This window comes from Barbus barbus (genome assembly GCF_936440315.1).
Source record: "Barbus barbus genome assembly, chromosome: 3".
Lineage (NCBI taxonomy): Eukaryota > Metazoa > Chordata > Actinopteri > Cypriniformes > Cyprinidae > Barbus > Barbus barbus.
In genome coordinates, this window is record NC_136731.1 from 45,024,798 (window position 1) to 45,049,778 (window position 24,981).

Below are 24,981 nucleotides of genomic sequence, written 5' to 3' on the forward strand. Positions count from 1 at the left end.
AAAGGTTTGCATTAGACAATAGTGCTTCCACATATTTTTTTAATTTATTAAATTCATTATCCATAATTTTCACACCATTAATACTTAAAGAATTAGTATATAAGGGGATCAACTCAGAAGAAAGTTGAATAAGGCCACTAGAACTGGCATCAAATACTACTGCAAACTCTTTAGCAGTTATAGGGATCTTATAATAATTAAGAAATTTAGATTTTAGTTAGTTTTGTGATGCTATAAAAACAGGAGTGTGTCGTCATGATTGACAGCTTCTCTGAGTGAACTGAGGCGCCAAAGGACTTTATCGGGATCTTCAGGAGCAGAACAGAGTTGAATGTATCTTATATTAACACAAGCCTCTTCACTGTAAAAAAAGTACTCTGGGGGGTGTTTAATACAACCCATGAAAAACAGTTTTTTCTTTTCAGATTTTACTTAAGCATATTAGTTAGCAAGTAAAATATATAATGATGGATTAATTCTACCAACACTTCCTATTTGTTTTCAGTAATAACTGCAACAGTGGGGGGAGAGCAAGGGGGTTTCTCCTGAAGTCCACGATCATCTCCACAGTTTTGAGCGTGTTAAGCTCCAGGTTGTTGAGACTGCACCAGACAGCCAGCTCCTTAACCTCCTGTCTGTAAGCAGACTCGTCACCGTCCTGGATGAGGCCGATCAGTGTGGTGTCGTCTGCAAACTTCAGGAGCTTGACAGAGGGGTCTTTAAATGTGCAGTCGTTGGTGTAGAGGGAGAAGAGCAGTGGGGAGAGTACGCAGCCCTGAGGAGCTCCAGTGCTGATGGTACGAGTGCTGGATGTGAATTTGCCAAGCTTTACTAACTGCTGTCTGTCTGTCAGGAAGCTGGTGATCCACTGGCAGACGGAGGTGGGGACGGAGAGCTGAGTTAGTTTATTTTGAAGGGTTTCCGGGATAATGGTGTTAAAAGCAGAGCTGAAGTCCACAAACAGGATCCTCACATAAGTCCCTGGTCTGTCCAGATGCTGCAGGATGAAGTGCAGTCCCATGTTGACAGCATCATCCACAGACCTGTTTGCCCTGTAGGCAAACTGCAGGGGGTCCAGTGATGTCCTTCAGATGAGCCAAAACCAGTCTTTCAAATGATTTCATGGCCACAGACGTTAGGGCCACAGGTCTGTAGTCATTAAGTCCAGTAATTTTGTGTTTCTTTGGGACGGGGATGATGGTGGAGCGTTTGAAGCATGAGGGGACTTCACACAGCTCCAGTGATCTGTTGAAGATCTGTCTGAAGATGGGGGCCAGCTGATCAGCACAGATTTTTAGGCAGGCTGGTGACACACCATCTGGGCCTGGTGCTTTCTTTCTTTTGTTCTTTCTGAAGACCTGGCACACGTTTTTCAAATCTGCAGTAGAACTCATTCAGATCGTCTGCCAGATGTTAATTCTCCACAGTGCTGGGGGGGGTGGTGTCTTGTAACTGGTGATATCTTTCATGGTTTGTACCTTTCCACACTGAAGAAGAATCACTGGGGGAGAATTTGTTTCTTAGCTTGCCAGAATTATTCCTCTTTGCCACTCTGATCTCCTTTTCCAGTGTGTATTTGGCCTGTTTATACAAGACTTTATCCCCCTTTCTGTAAGCAGCATCTTTGGCCTGACGGAGCTGTCTGAGTTTTGCAGTGAACCATGGTTTGTCGTTGTTGTAAGGTAGATGATTCTTGGTAGGAATGCACATGTCCTCACAGCAACTGATATAAGATGTTACAGTCTCTGTGAGCTCGTCCAGATCGGTGGCAGCAGCTTCAAAAACAGTCCAATCAGTGAGAGAGAAACAGGCTTGTAGATCCTGCTCTGTTTCGTTAGTCCATCTTTTAACAGTTCTTAATACAGGTTTTGCAGATTTAAGTTTCTGCCTGTAGGTCGGTATGAGATGAACCAAACAGTGATCAGAGTGTCCTAAAGCTGCTCGTGGAACAGAGTGATATGCGTCCTTTATTGTTGTGTAACAGTGATCCAATATATTACTGTCTCTGGTGGGACATGTGATGTGTTGTTTTAAATCTTTTAATAGAGGCAAGAGTCAACTCTCACTCCTACCTTTTTTAATTTTTTAAAATTTGAAAGCAACATTAAATGTTTGGCATTCCTTTGTCTTATTTTGTGAGGTGAGGAGCATTGCCAGCATATATTTGTTTTTGAGCAAAAAAAAAACAATTATATTATTTCCCATCCTGTTGGCAAAAATGGGCACAAAAAAGTACTTGTTCTTAATAATCAAGACATATTCTATTCATTAATAATTGTTTTGTTTCAAGAATAAAAAATACCATTATGGCATAAGGGACATATACTATCTTATTGTTGCTCATTATTGTTTAACATTTACATTATTAAAAAATTGTGATAACTATGTATATGGAATACATTCACAGCGAGTGTCTGAACAATATACCCATAATTATTATTTTTTAAGTCACTGAGCTTGGCCAGTATGTGTTCCATATATTTAAACATGTCACTATTTTGGTAGAATGCTAAAAACATGAAAAACAAAACTTTTAACTTTTAAAAAAAAAATTATGAAGCCAAAATGTTAACGGATACCAGGAATGACCCACATATTTGTGCATTGCAAAAGTATGAGAATCTCTAGGATTAGCTGGTAATTTGAAGGTGAAATTAGAGTCCATCTGTTCAGAGGTGTTTTCAAACAGCCCTGTTTCATTTAAAGAACAGGGATCTATCAAAGTTTGATCATGTTTGTGGAAGTGAATCATGGCACAAACCCCCCCCCCCCCCCCCCCCCCAATACAGTAAAACTGCACATTTTAGAGTGGCCTTTTATTGTGGCCAGCCTAAAGCACACCTGTGCAATAATCATGCTGTCTAATCAGCATCTTGATATGCCACACCTGTGAGGTGGATGGATTATCTCTGCAAAGGAGAAGTGCTCACTAACACAGATTTAGACAGATTTGTGAACAATATTTGAGAGAAATAGGCCTTTTGTGTACATAGAACAAGTCTTAGATCTTTGAGTTCAGCTCATGAAAAATGGGGGCAAAAAAAAAAGTGTTGCGTTTATAATTTTGTTCAGTGTAGTATGCCTAGTAACACCTTGATTAGCTGCTTCAGGTGTGTTTAATTAGGGTTGGAGCTAAACTCCACTGGCCCTCCGGGAGCGAGTTTGGACACCCCTGGTATGGAACATCTTTTCCGCCTCATTTTGTGACATGAAGCCATAGCAGATCACAAAAGGAAGCATTTGACTGGTATTGTGGAGTACAAAGATTATAATACGAACATACATTCTCTTTTGTTGGACAACAGGTTTAGAAACGTCATTACAAGTAAAGTTTAGCTTTAGGCATTTTAATTTAAGCGTGTTTAGCTTAGCTAGCTAACGATAGGCTACCTGCTGCTGTCAGAACAAGTGTAATTACAGCATTCATGCGCTCCACAGATGCTCTCATTTCCTGAGCTGTGCTTTTAAGTCAGAATTAAGTCCGTGTTGAAAACAACACGGACACTCGCACTACTACAACGATTTGTTGGATTTGTATTATCACAGCTTTCCGACTTGTGTTCACATGCATTTTCTAAGTCAATTTTTTTTCACAGAGATGATGCTTCTTGCGCCTGTTTCAGAGAACTAGTGGACAAATATTTCAATCGATCGCTCATGCATTCAGTTCTAGTACATAACGGTTACATACCAGTGCCATATTGGTACCGGGTTTCGGTACCCAAACCTAGTGATACGGTATCTCCAGTGTGGATCCTTTCATGTCTTTTCCGACTCAATGAATGACTGAATCTCTTGTCGCAGTGTGAACACCTGTAAGGTTTCTCTCCAGTGTGGATCCTTTGGTGCTGTTTTAAATGTCCAGCTGAAGTAAAAGTCATTTCACACTCAAAGCACATGTTCTCTCACAGCAGTATGTATTTTCTGATGTTTTTTCAAACTTTGTAGAAATGAAAAACTCTTTCCACACAAATTACATGAATGTGGCTTCTCCTTTGTATGTACTACCAGGTGTTTGTTCAGGTTTGAAGCCCTCATAAATGTTTTGTCGCATTGATCACATGTGTACAGCTTCTCTCTAGTGTGGATGTCCATGTGTTTCTTAAGGGTTGCTGATTGTGTGAAACTCTTCCCGCACTGATCACATGTGTACAGTTTCTCTCCAATGTGAATCCTCTCATGTGTTTTCAGGGTTCCTGACTGACTGAATCTCTTGTCACAGTGTGAACACTTGTAAGGTTTCTCTCCAGTGTGGATCCTCTCATGCAGTTTTAAATAGTTTGCTGTAGTAAAAGTCTTCTCACACTCAAAGCACATGTACTCTCTCACACCAGTGTGTATTTTCTGATGTTTTTTCAAATGTTGTAGATGTGAAAAACTCTTTGCACACAAATGACATGAATGTGGCTTCTCCTTTGTATGAACTCTCAGGTGTATCTTCAGGTCTGTCAAAAATGTTTTTCCGCATTGATCACATGTGTACAGTTTCTCTCTAGTGTGGATGTTCATGTGTCTCTTAAGGTTTGATGATTGTGAGAAACTCATTCCGCACTGATCACATGTGTGCGGTTTTTCTCCAGTATGAACACTCATGTGAACATCAAGATAATATTTGCGTGTGAAACTCTTTCCGCACTGATAACAAGTGAACGGTTTCTCTCCAGTGTGGATGTTCATGTGTTTCTTAAGGTTTGTTGATAGTGTGAAACTCTTTCCACACTGATCACAGGAGAACGGTTTCTCTCCAGTATGAACTCTCATGTGAAGCTCAAGATGTGTTTTGCATGTGAAACTCTTTCCACACTGAGTGCAGGTGAAAGATTTATTGGCTCTTCTTTTCTTTAAATCTTCATGTTTTAGTTTTTCTACACTTTTGACATGATTTTTCTCCTCCGATTCACTAAATTCTTCTCTCTCCTTATTATCTTCAATCAACTCTGAAACAAAAGTAAAAACAGTACATTTTCATTAAACTCCTTAAAAAAAGTGAAAAGACATAAGAAATTGACAGGACATAAAAAACCGACATAACAGCAGACAGTAGACATCCCTGAAACTTTCCATTAATGACATACACTGATCCTCAAATTATTAGTTTTAAAATATACGGGATTATTTGATCCCCTGCTGATTTTGTATTTTTGCCCACTGACAAAGAAATGATCAGTCTATAACTTTTATGATAGGTTTACAGGTGCATCTCAGAAAATTGGAATATGGTGAAAACGTTTTTTTTTTTCCTTGTAACTTATTTCAAAAAGTGAAACTTTCATATATTTTAGATTCATTGCATGTAAAGTAAAACCTTTCAAAAGTTTTTTTGTTTTAATTTTGATGATTAGAGCTTACAGCTCATGAAAGTCAAAAATCAGTATCTCAAAATATTAGAATATGTCCTAAGATCAATCAAAAAAGGATTTGCAAAACAGAAACGTTCAAGTTCTTTAAAGTATGTTCATGTATGCACTGAATACTAGGTCAGGGCTCCTTTAGCACAAACTCCAGCATCAGTGAGGTGTAGCATGGAAGCGAAGCTGTGGCTCTGCTGAGGCACTATTGAGCCTTCAGCTCGTCTGGATTGTTGGATTGACTTTCTCATCTTTCTCTTGAAAATATCCCATAGATTCCATATGGGGTTCAGGTCAGGCATGTTGGCTGGCCAATCAAGCACAGTAATATCATGGTCAGCAAACCACTTGGAAGTGTTTTTGGCTCTGTGGACAGGTGCTAAAGTCCTGCTGGAAAAGGAAATTAGCATCTCCATAAAGCTTGTCAGCAGATGGAAGCATAAAGTGCTCCACAATAGAGCCCTGCGCGGGACTGTTTTCTTCATCCCGCTCCCGCCCGCCGAATTTCTGACCATTACCGCCCGCTCCCGCAACGTGTGTGTTACACTCCCACCCGCTCCCGCAATATGTATGTCCACTCCCGCCCACAACCGCAAAACTCTGAGAATTTATTCCCGCACGATAATAGAGATGCATTGATTTTGCGTCTTCTCCCGTCCCGCAGGAAAAAAAAAAAAAACGTATTGTATTGCTATTATTAAAGAGATTCATGTTTGTTTCTTTCCCTGACCTGCATGTATTCTGACGCACTGGTAGGGAAGATTAATATAGCCTGGGCTATCGGGGACATCTAAAACGCGCGTTTCTTTAGACTTCAAGTACTTTGATTTTGTTGATAATGACATCATGTCGCTAGGCTACCTCCCGATCCCGCAGTGTTTTTTTTTTAGCCGCCCATTCCCGCCCGCAGCAAAGTTCAAACCGCCCGCTCCCGCGAGATTTGCGTTGGGTCCCGCGGGACCCGGCGGGTCCCAATCCCAATGCAGCCCTCTAGTCCACAATCTCCTGGTAGATGGCTGCATTGACTCTGCACGTGATAAAACACAGTGGACCAACACCGGCAGACGTCACGGCACCTGAAATCATCACTGAATTCAGAAACTTCACACTAGACTTCAAGCAGCTTGGATTCTGTGCCTCTCCAGTCTTCCTTCAGACTCCAGACATTAATTTTCAAATGAAAAGCAAAAATTTAAATTTATCTGAAAAGAGGACTTTGGAGCACTGAGCAACAGTCCAGTTCTTTTTCTCCACAGCCCAGGTAAGAAGCTTCTGATGTTGTCTCTGGTTCAGAAGTGGCTTGGTAACCCTTTTCCTGAAGACGTCTGAGCGTGGTGACTCTTGATGCACTGACTCCAGCTTCAGTCCACTCCTTGTGAAGCTCTTTGCTTGACAGTATTCTCAAGCTTGCGGTCATCCCTGTTGCTTGTGCACCTTTTCCTACCCAAATTCTTCCTTCCAGTCAACTTTGCATTTAATATGCTTTGATACAGCACTCTGTAAACAGCCACACCTTTCAGTAATGACCCTCTGTGACTTACCCTCTTTGTGGAGGGCGTCAATGTTCGTCTTCTGGATCATTGCCAAGTCAGCAGTCTTCTCAATTATTGTGGTTTCAAAGAACAAGAGATACACTGAATTTATACTGTAGAGATGGTCAATAATGAAACTCAAATGTAAATGTTCTAATATTTTGAGATACTAATGTTTGACTTTCATGAGCTCTAATCATCAAAATTAATAATTATTACTGTGCTACAATAATATGTGAGCAAGACTGTAACAACAGTAAGGCCACGTGTTCACCAAAGCCAGCTGAAAACGCCCAGCTGTGAACGCTTGAGAGGGCAGCGTATTTTTGTTAGTTTTTTCATTTGAGACGCTGTGGATACTATGATATGGAGTATCTCTGAAGTAATATGGCAGACGCATAGCGAATGAAATGTTTCTCCAAGCATTATTTTTCATAACAATATTACGGTATTCTGGCAATTCCATTTGGTAAAGACATAAATACTCTGAGACAAGCAATATTAACTTCTCCATTGTTGTTCAGTTGTAGTGCAAGCAGGGTGTGACGGTATTAGTCCCGCCCCTCCTCCACTATGATTGGTTAGCTGACTAAAAAGTGACAGTGATGAGCGCAAAATTTTACCCAAAGATGATCATTCTTCAACTCTTGGCGACGAGAAAAAAACACCAGAGTGCTCAGCATGAAAAAGACGCTCCCATTTAAACCAATTGAAAAACTTTGCTAGCCTCGAAAAAAAAAAACACACGGTGGACACACGGCCTAATTTATATTTAATTCTGAGATTCCTTTGCGTACCACTAGAGGAAGTCACGTACCACACTTTGAGAACCACTGGGCTAGAACATTTACTTCAAAATTATGTGATGATAATTCTGCTTACTCATTCACAGAAAACAATATATTGATTAAAATTTTTAGAGAAATGTTTTGTGATTGAGGGAGTGGCAATGGCCTTGAATATTGAGTGATTCTCACCTGAGAGACAAAGGGCCCTACCCCTAATGGCCCCTAATGCCCATCAGTATGACTGTGACTTTGAAGCAGGTAAGAAAGAATGTGAGGAGATTGAAAAAATGGGTTTAAATTATTTGTATTTTATTTACAGCACAGTATAATCAAAACATACATAATGAAGGTCAAAGACACATTAAAAAAGTCGTGACGTATTGTCAAGTATGGTGACCCATACTCGAAATTGGTGCTCTGCGTTTAACCCATCCAAGTGCACACACACAGCAGTGAGTAGTGAACAAATGCACACACACACACACACACACACACACACACACACCGTGAACACACACCCGGAGCAGTGGGCAGCCATGCTGCGGCGCCGGGGAGCAATTGGGGGTTCGGTGCCTTGCTCAAGGGCACCTCAGTCGTGGTATTGAGGGTGGAGAGAGCGCTGTACATTCACTCCCCCCACCTACAATCCCTGCCGGCCGGGGACTCGAACCCGCAACCTTTCGATTACGAGTCCGACTCTCTAACCATTAGGCCACGACTTCCCCTCAAAATTATTGTGCACACAGATCTAACCACAGAGATGTGAACAGACTTTGAGTCATTCCTGCAACAGAGTCTGTTCAACAAGTGAAACAAGTAAATCATACCTGATATATGTGTGCTATTTAAGTGTTTCTGCTACTTTCCATGGATTCAAGAAAAACAAAAATAACCAGTAGTCAAGGATCTTGTTTTACCATAGAATATCAGTGTAGTTGAATATCTGATGTTCGTACAGCGCTCTCAGAGGAAAACAGTTTGAAAAGACTGAACGTCAGCAGGATTCATCTGTGGGGCAGGTATCTATGGAAGCCCGTTTCTGCCAATGAATAATAATAAAAGAAAAGGTTATTGGGACTTTTTATCTCACAATTCTGAATTTTTTTCTCACAATTGCGAGATATAAACTCGCAATTCTGACTTTATAACTCGCAATTCTGAGATATAAACTCCCAATTCTGAGATATAAACTCCCAATTCTGTTATATAAACTCGCAATTCTGACTTTATAACTCGCAATTCTGAGATATAAACTCGCAATTCTGAATTTATAACTCGCAATTCTGAGATATAAACTTGCAATTCTGACTTTTTTCTCGCAATTCTGACTTTATAACTCACAATTCTGACTTTTTTCTCGCAATTCTGACTTTTTTCTCGCAATTCTGACTTTATAACTCACAATTCTGAGATATAAACTCGCAATTCTGACTTTATAACTCACAATTCTGACTTTGTAACTCGCAATTCTGACTTTATAACTCGCAATTCTGACTTTATAACTCGCAATTCTGACTTTATAACTCGCAATTCTAACTTGATAACGTCTCGGTTACGTACGTAACCCTCGTTCCCTGATGGAGGGAACGGAGACGTTATGTCGTGACGACATAGGGGATTTACTTGGAAGCCCCAATCATCTCTGACTTAAGAGAAAACGCCAATGAAATTGGCTAGTTTTGCATACCTGAGCCACTCCCCGTGCATACGGGTATAAAAGGGCGACAGGTGCATCCACTCATCCGGTTTTACCCGCTGAGGAGCCGAGAACGTGTCCCTGGCAACCAGCGATGGTTCAAGATTGTGGCATGGGGACATAACGTCTCCGTTCCCTCCATCAGGGAACGAGGGTTACGTACGTAACCGAGACGTTCCCTATCTGTCGGTCACTATGAGTTATGTCGTGACGACATAGGGGTCATATGGAAAGCGCCACAACCTGAACCCCGTCACGACCTTGTGCATGCAGATGTTGACAAGCTGGTGCGTGACAGACAAATGCCATGCGAAAGTCGCAACCTTCCCATCGCCCCAGCGCAAATTCGCTAACCTTGGTGCCCGCAGGGACCACTGAGTACATTGCTGCTGGAGAACCACTTACCTGTTACCCAACACACGGGAAGAGACTGGCTCCACGCGGAGACTGTAAAATCTCGCGAAGATGTTCGGTGTCGCCCAGCCTGCAGCTCTACAGATGTCTGCCAAAGAGGCACCGTGCGCCAACGCATAGGAGGAGGCAACACTCCATGTGGAGTGAGCCCTCACCCCAAGGGGCACGGCTCGCCTTGGGATTGTACGCCAAGGCGATGGCATCCACTATCCAGTGGGCCAACCTCTGCTTGGAGACAGCCTTCCCTTTCTGCTGACCTCCGTGGCAGACAAAGAGCTGCTCAGAGCTTCTGAAGCTCCGGGTGCAGTCCACGTATATGCGCAATGCTCTTACGGGACACAGCAACGCCAAGGCTGGATCTGCCTCCTCCGAAGGCAGTGCTTGCAGGTTCACCACCTGATCACGGAAGCGCGTGTTGGGAACCTTGGGCACGTATCCAGGCCGGGGTCTCAGGACAACGTGAGAGTAGTCCGGCCCGAACACAAGACACTCTTCGCTCACCGAAAATGCTTGGAGGTCCCCGATCCTCTTGATGGAAGTGAGCGCGGTCAGGAGCGCTGTCTTTGCCGACAGGAATTTCAGCTCGACTGAGTCCAGCGGCTCAAAGGGACCCCTCTGAAGTCACGCCAGGACGATAGAGAGGTCCCAGGAGGGCATCAGGGGTGACCTAGGCGGATTCAACCTCCTGGCACCCCTCAGGAACCTCACGATGAGATCATGCTTTCCCACGGACTGGTCGTCCACTGCATCGTGATGGGCTGCGATAGCAGCCACATACACCTTCAAGGTGGAGGGTGACAGCCTACGCTCCAACCTTTCTTGCAGGAAAGAAAGCACTACTCCAATCGTGCATCTTCGGGGGTCTTCCCGGCGAGAAGAACACCAGCTCGCGAACAGACTCCACTTCAGAGCATAGGCTTGCCTTGTTGAAGGAGCTCTTGCCTGAGTGATGGTGTCTACCACGGCCTGTGGTAGACCACTTAAGTCTGCCGCGTCCCGTCCAGGAGCCACACATGGAGGTTCCACAGATCTGGACGCGGGTGCCATATGGTGCCGAGCCCCTGAGAAAGGAGTTCCTTCCTCAGAGGGATACGCCAGGGAGGGGCTGTCGCGAGGAGAATGAGTTCCGGAAACCAGGTCCGGGTGGGTTATACGGCGCGACCAACAGGACCTGCTCCTCGTCCTCCCTGACCTTGCACAGTGTCTGTGCGAGCAGGCTCACTGGGGGAAATGCATACTTGCGTAAAGCCCGAGGCCAGCTGTGTGCCAGTGCGTCCGTGCCGAGGGGCCCCTCGGTCATGGAGAAATATAGCTGGCAGTGGGAGGACTCGCGGGAAGCAAACAGGTCTACCTGAGCTTCCCCGAATCGACTCCAAATCAGCCGGATCGTCTCGGGATGGAGTTGCCACTCTCCGGGAAAAGTGAGCTGTCGTGAGAGCGCATCGGCCGCACAATTGAGCTCCCCCGGAATGTGGACAGCGCGCAGCGACCTGAGCTGTGTGTGACTCCAGAGGAGGAGATGGCGGGCGAGCTGTGACATGCGGCGTGATCGTACACCTCTCGGCCGGTTGATGTACGACACAGCCGCAGTGTTGTCCGTGTGGACCAACACATGCTTGCCTAGCAGCAGTGGCCGAAACTGCCGCAAGGCCAGATGCACTGCCAACAGCTCCAGGCTATTGATATGCCAAAGCAGTCGAGGCCCTGTCCGGAGCCCCGAGGCTGCCTGCCCGTTGCATGTAGCGCCCCAGCCCGTACTGGAGGCATCTGTTGTGACAACAACATGCCGGGACACTTGTTCTAAGGGCACCCTGGCCCGTAGAAAAGCAAGGTCCCTCCAGAGGCTGAAGGAGCGGCGACACTCGCGTGTGATACTCACCCGAAGTGAACCGCGGCGCCATGCCCACCTCAGGACTCGGGAGTGCAACCAGTGCTGAAGTGGTCTCATATGAAGCAATCCGAGCGGCGTGACCGCAGCTGCGGATGCCATATGCCCCAGGAGCCTCTGAAACAGTTTCAGTGGCACCACAGTCCTGCCTCTGAAGGAACTGATTGGGCGTGCTCGTCCATGAGGCGCTCCGTCATACTCATCGAGTCTAACTCCACACCGAGAAAAGAGATTCTCTGCACAGGGAAGAGCTTGCTCTTTTCCCAGTTGACCCAAAGCCCCAACTGGCTGAGGTGCCGTAACACCAGCTCCCTGTGATCGCACAACTGCTCTTGGGACTGGGCCAGAATGAGCCAGTCGTCGAGGTAGTTGAGGACCCTGACGCCCACTTCCCGTAGCGGGGCAAGGGCGCCTTCTACGACCTTCGTGAAGACACGGGGAGACAGGGAGAGCCCGAAGGGGAGGACCTTGTACTGCCATGCCCGACCTTCGGACGCAAACCGTAGGAACGGTCTGTGTCGCGGAAGGATCGAAACATGAAAGTAAGCATCCTTCAGGTCAATCGCTGCAAACCAATCCTGGGGCTGGATGCACCTGATCATGCGCCTGTGCGTCAACATCTTGAACGGGAGCCTGTGCAGGCCCCGGTTCAAGACTCGCAATCCAGGATTGGTCGAAGACCACCGCCTTTCTTGGGTACGATGAAGTAAGGGCTGTAAAACCCCTGTCTCATCTCGGCTGGAGGGACCACTCGATTGCATCCCTTGCCAGGAGGACAGCAATCTCCTCGCGCAAGACAGGAACGTTCCGAGCTACCACTGAGGTCTCGAGAACGCAGCTGAACTTGGGAGGTCGCCTGGCGAACTGAATCGCATAGCCGAGTCGAATTGTGCGCGTGAGCCACCGAGAGGGGCTGGGCAGCGCAAGCCACGCTTCCAGACGCCGTGCAAGGGGCTCCAACGGCACAATCGACGTACCTGCGGTGGTGCAGCGCAGAGGAGTAGGGCTGGATGGTACAGAAGGCAGCGAATTCTGAAGCATCCTTACCGAACTCCCTAGGTCCCAAAGGGGACTGGCTAGAGGTGCGTGGGGAGGCACTGCGTCCCCGAACCGCACTCTCTTGGCCGCTGGCAAGATGGGTCGCGGGCGAGAGTGAGGAGGCAGTGCGTCGCGCACTGTCAACCCGCAAACCTGATAACCCGGGGAAAAAGGAAATTGCTCTTCTTTTGACAATGTGGGAACAGAATGAAATGATTCTCCCCCCAGCCCTCCTTCGGGGGAAGGAGCGGCGCTGATCTCGCCATCTCCTGGAGATAGAGCAGCTTCCCACACCTCCGGGTTGCCCGTGTCAGGGCCGTTTTATCGCCTCCTTGGACGATATCGGGGCCAGCTGGAACACAGGGTGGGGGGGGGGGGGGGTGGGGGGGGGGTGCCACGCTCCTGCAAGAGGCTCGACGCATTAGAGGTAATGAGTTAGATGGGAAAGACTGAACATTGTGTTGGGTTCACACGGATTATTACTTCATCAAAGAATATTTGTTTTCAATAAGACTTACTTCATTTAAAAGTAGACACTTCAAGCTGTGTGTGGAGAATTCGTCGCGTTTCAGTTCATTTTAGTGATGTGTTTCTAAAAGCAGTTCGCGGAGACGGAGAGAGTGTTCCCTGTTTGTTTTCTTTTTTCCAAAAGCACAAAAGATTTGTTGTTCTTGTGAGTGTACACAAATAAAAGTAGACACTTAACAGTTTCGATTGGTGTATTGCTCTTATCTGTACGATCAAAACTGTAATTTAAGTTCTTTTCACCACAAAACGTGTATTCGCGTTTGTTGACCCCAGAGGATTAATGAGTCAAATAAGTATTTGACCCCTTCACAAAACATGATTTAGTACTTGGTGGCAAAACCCTTGTTGGCAATCACAGAAGTCAGACGTTTCTTCTAGTTTGCCACCAGGTTTGCACACATCTCAGGAGGGATTTTTTCTCACTCCTCTTTGCAGATCCTCTCCAAGTCATTAAGGTTTTCGAGGCTGACATTTGGCAACTCGAACCTTCAGCTCCCTCTACAGATTTTCTACGGGATTAAGGTCTGGAGACTGGCTAGGCCACTTTAATAAAAGCTTGCAAATGCATCCACACGTCTCGTTCACCCCGTTTCAACGTATGTAAATACTTCATAAACAGACTTTAAATATTAACTGATGGTTATTACTTTAAGTTAAGGTTAATGGATTCTGTCGACTCAAATCTGCAGACTGGCTCTGATCTTTGCCAACTCAACTTCTCCAGAGTGTAAATCTGTGGAAAATCGGGGCAGAAACCGTGTAGTGATCTCCAGTCTTCAGAGACTAGAAATAAGTTTACATCCTTTTAAAAAGAGGTTTCATAATGAGGCTAGTTTCTGTGTTCATCCCCATGAATTAAATGTTTCATGTGTTACTAAACTGAACGTGGACTAGTATATATGTTGATATGTGCTTAGATGACACTTCATTATAAATATATAACTGATCAAATTGAATGCCTTTTTGCTTGATTTTAGTGTTCTGCTTTTTTTTGTGATTGACTTTGTACCTTCAAAAATATATATTTTTACAATTATTCTTTAAAAATGTTTCTTAAAATAACCATTTTTAATAAAACATAATGTGGGCTTAATGGGAACAGGGGTGTGCTTAAATGGTACAGAAATACCCATTAAGCACAGCCAGACTTTTGGAATACAATGATGTATATCTTAATTTAAATGCTTTTGTCATATAAAATAAAATTAAATATTTTTGTGTGAGAGATTAATATTTCATTTTAACATAACTTTTTGTAATGAAACCAATATCTTGTGCACTAAAAATGTCTCAATGTAGATTTTGGTAAGCTTAATAGGTATGTTTACCCTAAATGGTAACACTTCACAATAAGGTTCAGTCGTTAACATTAGTTAACTAGTGTAGTTAACATGAACTAAGAATGAACAATACTTATGCAGCATTTATCTTATTGTTAATCTCAACATTTACTAATGCATTATTAAAATCAAAAGTTGTTTGTCAACATTACTTAATGCACTGTGAACGAACATGAACTACCAATGAATGACTGTATTTTCATTAACTAACATTAACAAAGATTAATAAATACTGTAATAACTGTATTTTAATGTAATACTGTAATGAATGTATTTTATACATTGTATGCACATGTTAGATAATACATTAGCTAACATGAATGAAATCGTATTGTATAGTGTTACCATATAGATGTATAGGCTACGTTTATTTGCATCGTTGCAAGCGTCATTATAGTAATATAAACATTTCACCAAAATCAAGTTAAAATACAAAGGTTTTGACCAGCGAATGTTTTATTTTTATTTTTATCTAACTCGTGTCCCATTTTCCCTAGTTTTCTGTCATTATGTGGGCGTTCAGTTTTTTTCTGTTATTTGGCAAAAGTATCATATTGTGAAAGATTCAGCGCTTCGCACAAGCTATTTGGCTGTGACTTGACAACAAATGCTAGACTAAGAAACTCTTCGCTCCTCAAATACAAAAAAAAACAAAAAACACATTAGGCTTTATAAATAGTGTTTTTGAGAAAAGAAATCGCTGTACTTATTCAATCAACAGTTCTTTATTTACCTTCAAACCGCAGACAAGCTGAGATGCTCTAAACTTCGCGCCGCACTTCATTGACGAGAGAGGCGGGAGCAATAATGAGGTTTGACTGACAGTTTGAGGAGCCAATGGCGTTACAAGCTTTAGCGGCATCCCTTACTGATCCAGGATCAGCGATCTGTAGCAGTTATATTTCCGATTTGAGCTTGAGTTTCAGAATGCTTTCTTTGGATAATGTAACGTTAGCTTTAGTTGATGCTACCGCGCTACTTGATCAAAAAAAGAGCTTAGCTACTGAAAAGATTTTTGATTCTGAAAGCAGCGACGCTACCACCACGCTACTGAGAAATGTAGTTAAACTAGTAGAGTCACTACTTGTAGCAACGCTACTGCCCATCACTGATATTTACGCCAAGTTTATTTTTTATAAATCCAGAGTGCATGGGAAAACAGCGTACGCACATCACATTTTTGCGTACACAACGTTTATACATGAGGACACCACAAGTCTACACCACAAGTTTCCACTATGAGCTAAATAAAATTCACCATGACCATTATTTTGTCTCCTCACATTTAACCACTGATTTCTAGTTGTGTCCTCTTTTGGGAGGCTAAACAAAGTACTTTTGCTTTCACAATGAAACAGTGTCTCCAGGACATGGCGCCAGCGGCAGCAACAACACTACAGCGAGAATAATATTTCCGCCTTCTTTCTTTGCTTAAACATTTGGGCAGTGTTTTGCAAATCTTCCCACATCGTGACTTAGACATGTAGGGGCGTGTTTAAATTAAGCGTTTTAGGAAGGCGAGTCTTAACTTTTATAAAGAATATCTCTTTGGTTTTGAGACTTTAGTCTTTGCAACTTCAGGGATCTTATCTATGCATGAACAGCTTGTAACACTCCAAAGAGAAAGGAAAACTTGAAATTGCATTATATGACCCCTTTAAACTACACTGCCATCCACCTCGACCGCGTCACGTGACCCATAACCATCAGCATCATTAGTGAGGAATGAAGGACAAACTCCAACCTGTTTGTTGTTCAGTATCTTCAGTGTGTTTGATTCTGCAGGGTGCTGGATCTCCCATCTTCTCTCTGTCCTCTTTAATAAACTCAGTTTTTGATCAGATTTCAGCTCTTCCTGATGCTCGTCTTCACTCGTAAACTGATGGGAATATTCCAGCATTTATTGGTGAATTGCTGAATGTGAGATTGTCATGGGAGGAGCTTCACTGATGATGCAATTGTTGTGGGAGGAGCTTCACTGATGATGCAATTGTTGTGGGAGGCGCTTCACTGATGATGCGATTGTTGTGGGAGGTGCTTCACTGAACAAATTTCTGTGTGGAAAAGCAAAGAAGCATTAAAGGTACAATATGTAAGTTATCACGACTAGAGGTAGCATTTTATAACACTAGTAAGTAGTGTTTTGGAACTACTGCAAGTAGTTTTTGGATACTTTATTATCTTACATATTGTGTCTTTAAGTGTTGTCTCTGTGTATACTGAACCACTGACTTAAGGGACCGTTCTCAATTACCTCTATTTATAAAAGTACATTACTCTGATTTAGAAAAAAATAAATAAAAATGCTGTAATTCACCAAAATGTTTTTATTATTTTTCACATTCCAACATGTTGTAGCTCATAATCAGTGCGTGAGTTTGGCCACTAGCTTTTACTGAAACATTGTTTTTCACTGAGACTGGAATTTGCAGACGGTCCCTTAACAACAACAAGGGGATATCCAGCGGATATCGAAACTAAAACAAACTTTATCCCGTTATAAAATTAAGTGACTATATTCTATTTGTTCTGCCAAAAATAAATCTCAAAAGGGCAATAACGGTAACAAATTTGCAGCAGCAAAAACAAGGCAGTGTTTAACTGAGAGATACATGTTTAAGTAAATGGGCTTTACTTTCCTCATTAGTGAAACTATTTGTCCTGAACAACTCTGTATTCAACTCATCTTTTATAAACGGAAGATTATTAGACACAATATGATCATGTTTGTCGGTTGAAGAGCATTTCTGGAGTAAAAGTCTCTTTCTGCACTGACCACGTGTTATTTAAGGAAATTACTATAGCGCTATTCATACCAGAAGCTGACATTTACCTCATATTCCTGCTTAATTACGCAAAACAAGCCATGCATGACAGCAAAAATCAACTAATAGAGAAGAAAGAGAAGAAAAGGGGAACTCACTCTTACTGTACAACCAAAGCCTCTAGAACCATCAGCCGAAACCGCTGCATCCTGCGGTGGACATCCAACCCCGCCCACATCCAAGTCTGACATCAAAAGCCACGCCCATAGCCAATACAACCACGCCCACGCCAGAGCGTTATGTCAGAAACCACGCCCCTATCATATATGTCAAGTATGGTTGAATTGGAGTTATGGTCAAATTTGACAAATAAATGTTAATTAAAATAATGTGTTTTGTTTATTATTTTGTTATATTTATTGTAAAGTACTAACAGAGCAAATGGTAAATACAGTTAAAAAATAGATAAGTAAATATAGGCCATTGTATATACAGCATAATTTGTTTTGTGTGTATGTTTACTATTGAATTACTATTGCATTGCATAAGGGTTTTAATTATATTTACTCAGTTTTATTTCTGAGATGAATTATTTTTTGTAACATTTACTTGATTCTTAAAGTATATTTCAATGATTTCACAACTTTAAAATTGACTCAGTATTTTTTTGTGTAAAAACGTTTCACCAAAATCCTAGTAAAAGTTTTTACAGTGTAGGCTACACATACGTATGCTAAATAGAGATTGCTTGCTTTGAAAGATTATACAAGTAACATGGGATTGACATTCAGGCCTTGTTCATCAACAACACTTCATATGAAGTGTGTCCAGGTCCTCCACATATTTAAAGATGAATAAACAGACATCCCTTGCTTCATTAGGTATTTTTATATTTCAAATTTTACAAAAAAATGTTAACCCTAAGCATAACAGTCAGAAATCAGATAACTAAATAAACAAGTGATTAAAAATAAAATATGTGAAAACAATAGACAATAGATAAAAGGACAATAGACAGTATATTGTATTGTACAGATATGCTATATAGAAATTCTGCAAGGGTATGTGGATAGATACATGATATATTAAATCAATAACATATGTATATTAAATATAAGTATGGATAGTTGGGTATTGCACGGTTTATTGCACAGTGGGGAGAACATTTAACTCTTTGGGAGGTGCATTGCCTGAGGCAGGGCTGGACTGGGACAAAAAACAATTGGCCCTGGCATTTTGGCCCAGACCGGCCCACTACATACGATCAAAATACTACCCATCTTTGCACGCCCTTGAATATGTATACCAGCTCCTATTCCATAAAAGCACTAAAGCCATATAATAATAATAGGTAGGAAAGAGTGAGAGTTGACATTAAAAACTTCTAAAAAGTGTAATTTATTACTATAATAAAACTATAATCCACACTGATGAATCCTAAAACTATAGGCCTATATAGTTATGACATCCATCTTGTGTGTGCCTGTGTGTTTGAGGGAGAAAGGGAAGAGACATGATAAATTGGTGAACAGATGATTACTGTTTTCCATAGTATAGCATTAAATTATCTGTAAACTTACTCAGTCAAATCTGTAAACTCCTTGGATGAACCTTTAAAAGCATAAGAAGGAATCCTGTGTGTGTGTGTGTGTGTGTGTGTGTGTGTGTGCGCAGTGGTGTATAAAGTACCCAAAAGCCATACTCAAGTAAAAGTACAGGTATCTTACCACAAAATGACTTTGGTAGAAGTTGGTCTTCGTTTAGAATATTGCTTGAGTAAAAGTCTTATAAATATAATATTTATTGTACTTAAGTACGAAAATTATTTTTAAAAATCTTAAATGTACTTAAGTATTGAAAGTAAAATTACAAGTAAATGCAAAATGGAAAAGAAGCAAATCAATAAATAAATAAGAATAAGAAGCACTTCATCCGGTACTTAGTGTCTTTCATTCCAACATAAGAAAACATTTCTGGCATCTGCATCTGAAATAGCATTAAGATGTATTTATTTACACAGTAAATAAATATATGTATCTCACAGGGGACATGGATGCATTTAAACTGCAGTTACAGATGCATAAATAGGCCTAATGGTGTGTTTTTAACATAAAACATTGAATACTGATATTTGAAATGATTTAAAACATGAAAAAAAAATAGTCAAAATGTGAAATTAAAACCGCTAGTAGGTGACAGCAAAGACTTTGGTGACAGAAAGTGACCATTAATGAGTGAGTCATTGAGATTCAACTGATTCATTCAAATGATTGATTCATTCAGGAACAGAGCATTTGACTGTGTTAATGAGTGAATGAGTGAATGAGTTAATGTGTGTGTTCACTGCTGTGTGTGTGTGTGTGTGTTCACTGCTGTGTGTGTGCACCTTGGATGGGTTAAATGCAGAGCACAAATTCCGAGTATGGGTCACCATACTTGGCCGTATGTCACGTCACTTTCACTTCACTTAGTGGGGGGAAAAGGGTGACAGAGTGTATAGGGCCCGGAGGCCTACTGGCCATCAGGAACATTCCATTCAAATAGTGGGCCGAACGCCGAAACGAAGGAGACCTCCCCAATATTAGATGCTGTTTTTAAATGACAGCGCATGCAAAACCGCAAAGTAGCACTCCCCTATGCATCCGCATAGATCGTTAAAGGTTCTGTAGTGATGCTGGCTGAAAACAGCCACGACAATGAGGTATATTGGAAAACGTCACTAGGCTTGTCAATTCAGCACCATAGTAATTTAACTTGAAGTGATTAACAATGATTACAATTGACAATAATACAAATAAAACGATTTAATATAAATGTTACTCTTATTACATATTGGGGAATATTTTGATTTTATAGAAGGTGTTTTGTAGTTTCTTCATGTTTAGTTTTTTATCTACACATTTTATAGTTTATTATTACTTATTTATTTTTAAAAACATACAAGCATGGTAATAAGGACCATAGTTTTACTTCTTGTGATCACCATACTAATACTAGTCAGCTAAACTCTGGATTATAAGCAAGAACTTCTTTCTTTTTAGATGTTTAACTCTAATAAATTTTAATTGAAGTAAAATGTTAATTTAATAAGGGCCTGGGCCCGGTTGCATGAACGTACTCAAGTAATTTGACTTAGGGGTATCCCTGAGGGGAAAACATTCCCTGAGGTAAGGGATTTCTTTAAGAGCGTTGCAACAAACATCTTAACTGTCACCTTTACCTAAGTGTTTAAACTAAGTGTTTCACGGCATTCATTGCATTTATATTGTCATTTAATTAATGTAGGCTAATAATTGATTAATACTAATTGTTTCAATTAATATAATAATTGATACAACTCATCCATTTTCTTAAAAAATTATATACAAATTTACTTTTGTGTAAACCTGTAATTACTAACACTCAGTATGTGAATTATCAGCTGTTCTGTTCATTCACAGAACAATTAAATCTCACACTGGACACGGAAATTGTAGGTTTTGTTTGGATATTTACATATCTTATTTATCTAAAAGAGAAATCATAAGCAATATCCTGGCTTGAAGAAGAATAACGGCTCAACGATCTGTTCAAATTTAAAATGGTCTTCTGAGCAGTGAGGAGTACATATCGTACAGTGGTTGTCCAGACAGCCTAAACACAACCTTCAGCAATGTCCCTGAAGCGTGGTTGAATGGCAACATTGTGACAACGCAGTAACAACATTAACGACACAACGTAGAACCAACAAACTTTTAGCCATGTTGTTACAACGTTGCTAAAAGGTTGGTTAAGTTGAGGCAACGTTTCTGTGTTTGTTGGGAAGTCCTGCATTTTACAGTTTCATATGTTACCATAGTCATTGCCCTACTATGCTTATATGATATTTTATTTGTGCAGGTCTTAAAGTTGTCTTAAATCTTACATTTGAGATTAAAAATCTTAAAAATACTAAGATTAAGATGATTTAAGGGAGCTGTTTTGGTCCCTTAAATTTATCAAGGTGAAATAGTTACTAAGGACTTTGTAGCAACACTTACGGGAACACTTAGATAATTAAGGGGAATACTTAATGACAGCCTTTAGGTTCCTTTAAATTGACTTTAGGATTTTTCTTGCAACCCAAATTTCACTAAGGGTTCCCTTAACCTTACAGCTTTCTTATTTTAAGGGCTTTCATGCAACCGGGCCCTGGTTAAAGATAAATATTCAATGTCTTAAATAAATTAGGTGTTTATTATTTACAAATAATAAAGTTCTTAAAGGAAAATCACCCAAAAAGAACTTGATTTTGAGGGGGCCCCATAGCAAAATTAGTAAAGTAAAGTAAAGTCGTGACGTATTGTCAAGTATGGTGACCCATACTCGAAATTGGTGCTCTGCGTTTAACCCATCCAAGTGCACACACACAGCAGTGAGTAGTGAACAAATGCACACACACACACACACACACCGTGAACACACACCCGGAGCAGTGGGCAGCCATTTATGCTGCGGCGCCCGGGGAGCAGTTGGGGGTTCGGTGCCTTGCTCAAGGGCACCTCAGTCGTGGTATTGAGGGTGGAGAGAGCGCTGGACATTCACTCCTCCCACCTACAATCCCTGCCGGCCGGGGACTTGAACCCGTAACCTTTCGATTACGAGTCCAATTCTCTAACCATTAGGCCACGACTTCCCCGTGCACAGGGCCCAAAATTCCTAGCGACGGCCCTGGTTATCCTCCCTTCTGTTATGCCGGCTGTTGGCCAGTTCTCAGATTTGTCCCTGTTTTAAAGATGCATTTTGCCTATTCAATGGAGAGGCTTATTACCCCGTTTGTTTTTAGTCATGGGCCTACAAGCACCTGTAATCCTGCGTAGAGAGCGACCATGTGTATTGCAGAATTGTACTGTTTTCTCGGTATGTATGGAGAGTTTATGCTTTGTTTTTAACAAGAGTTTTTAAGTAACTTTTCCTGTTTAATGTCCGGCAAATTTGATTGTACGTCCAGGGGTTTCCGATGATCTTAATTGAAGTCTAACAAACATCAAGTAACTGACTTGCACTGCTGCACTGATTTGTCTTTGTGTTTTAGTTTCAACAGTGTTGTCTGGAACTCACCTGGGTCCATTCTGGTATTTTGTTTGTTTTATTTGTGTTTGAAGCTCTAGCACATGCGCATTTTGCTCAACCATCACAGGATAGAACACACAGGATTGTGGGTATCAAGGCAGCGAAGGATACATCTACTCTGCCTTTAAATATCGCCCAGATGAAGGTATCTCAGGAGACAGGACGTTAAGCTAACTTTGGATTTGATGTGTCTTGATGCCTTCCTACCTTGAAATATGTCCTCTAAAGGCAGCGTTGATTCTGCTCCGGTATCAGAAGGATGCGCAGACAGATGTTCTGTCTAATCTTATTGGGAACATCAAGTCAAGTCAAGTCTGCTTTATTGTCAATTCTTCCACATGTACGGCACATACATACAGAGAATTGAAATTGTGTTACTCTCAGACACTTGGTGCCTGCTTTTTCTTAAGTCTATCTGGTGTTATTTAGAACGTTACTTAAGCTTGTAAGGTATTTGCAACATATTCATTAGGTCACCCAAAACCTACCAATACTAGGGGGGTAATAATCTGGCGGGGGTCAGACTTTGGCAAGAGAATTGATTAGTTCATCTCTCGAGTCTTCGGGTTAGAGTCGTTCGTTCATCACATGAAAGCCTCATAAGCTAAACCTATGCAGTTAGAGCGGGTGTGTCTCACTCGTACTGGAAAGTGAAGCTGCGGGCTCTTTGATCGCCCCCTGGTGGCTGGCTGCAGTACAGGTCATAAACCCCGCCCTCTCTATGTAAACGAATGGGACTTGAGTCATAACAAAAAAAATCATTACACTTCCAATAGAATTTTCCAAAATATGATTTTGGTCATTTAAGGTAGTTGTTATCATGCTGAAATGTGTTCAATTGTTCGCTTTTGTGGTAAGTTTGATTTTAGCTAGTAATTTGATGCTATAAAAACGGGGTTGTGTCGTTATGGTTGATTGGGTCTGCGGGAGTTTGATTCCACGGCTCCACCTCACTACTCTACTGCGCAGACTCGGGCTCCAAACGAATCTCTACTGCGCAGACTCGGGCTACAAACTAATCTCTACTGCGCAGACTCTGGCTCCAAACTAATCTCTACTGCGCAGGCTCTGGCTCCAAACTAATCTCTACTGCGACGAATCTCTACTGCGCAGACTCGGGCTCCAAACGAATCTCTACTGCACAGACTCTGGCTCCAAACTAATCTCTACTGCGCAGACTCAGGCTCCAAACGAATCTCTACTGCGCAGACTCTGGCTCCAAACGAATCTCTACTGCGCAGACTCTGGCTCCAAACGAATCGCAGACTCGGGCTCCAAACGAATCTCTACTGCACAGACTCTGGCTCCAAACGAATCTCTACTGCGCAGACTCAGGCTCCAAAAACGAATCTCTACTGCGCAGACTCTGGCTCCAAATTAATCTCTACTGCGCAGACTCAGGCTCCAAACGAATCTCTACTGCGCAGACTCGGGCTCCAAAAACTAATCTCTACTGCGTAGACTCGGGCTCCAAATTAATCTCTACTGCGCAGACTCAGGCTCCAAGCGAATCTCTACTGCGCAGACTCGGGCTCCAAAAACGAATCTCTACTGCGCAGACTCTGGCTCCAAATTAATCTCTACTGCGCAGACTCAGGCTCCAAACGAATCTCTACTGCGCAGACTCGGGCTCCAAAAACGAATCTCTACTGAGCAGACTCAGGCTCCAAAAACGAATCTCTACAGCGCAGACTCTGGCTCCAAATTAATCTCTACTGCGCAGACTCAGGCTCCAAACGAATCTCTACTGCGTAGACTCGGGCTCCAAATTAATCTCTACTGCGCAGACTCAGGCTCCAAACGAATCTCTACTGCGCAGACTCGGGCTCCAAAAATGAATCTCTACTGCGCAGACTCTGGCTCCAAATGAATCGCAGACTCGGGCTCCAACCGAATCTCTACTTCGCAGACTCAGGCTCCAAACGAATCTCTACTGCTCAGACTCTGGCTCCAAATGAATCGCAGACTCGGGCTCCAAACGAATCTCTACTGCGCAGACTCTGGCTCCAAATGACGTTATTTACTCACGATGGCAGCGGCCATACTGGAATGTTTTGGCTTCACTTTTCTATAATGGAAGGAAGCGGAGACGCGTCGTCCATCTTTTTTTACAGTCTATGAGTTAGAGCCGGAAAGAGAATTGATTAGTTCATCTCTCGAGTCTTTCAAGTCATTCGTTCTTTTGTCACTTGACTTAACAGCATTGGATAAAGAAATAAGTTAATTTACAACCTTCCTTACAAACGGCTGCATAGCATTATTATTATTATTTACTCTTACAGTTACGAGATGCGTTTCTGGTCTCAAATTGTACATTTTTATTTCTTACAGTTTATAAATGTGTGAATTTCTGTAATGATGGCTCTTTTCCATAACACTGAATGTGGTAACAAAGGTAATAAACGAAAGATTTGGATATTATTATTATTATTAAGTCTTTTTCCAGCTCAGACTGCATAGGTTTAGCTTATGAGGCTGTCACGTGATGAATGAATGACTAAAAAAATCCCGAAGACTCGACACAGATTAACTATTTCAGTGTAGAACCTATAC

At 42.0% G+C, this 24,981-nt stretch overlaps 1 long non-coding RNA gene across 1 annotated transcript; it reads right to left on the reverse strand.

Moving 5' to 3' along the window:
- Nucleotides 1-1,350: 1,350 nt before the first annotated feature.
- LOC306848801 lies at nt 1,351-17,571 on the reverse strand. Its single transcript, XR_013782281.1, has 3 exons — nt 17,496-17,571; nt 16,317-16,626; nt 1,351-4,937 (listed from the first exon to the last, which is right to left on the reverse strand). It is a non-coding gene; the product is annotated as an uncharacterized lncRNA (long non-coding RNA).
- Nucleotides 17,572-24,981: the final 7,410 nt, after the last annotated feature.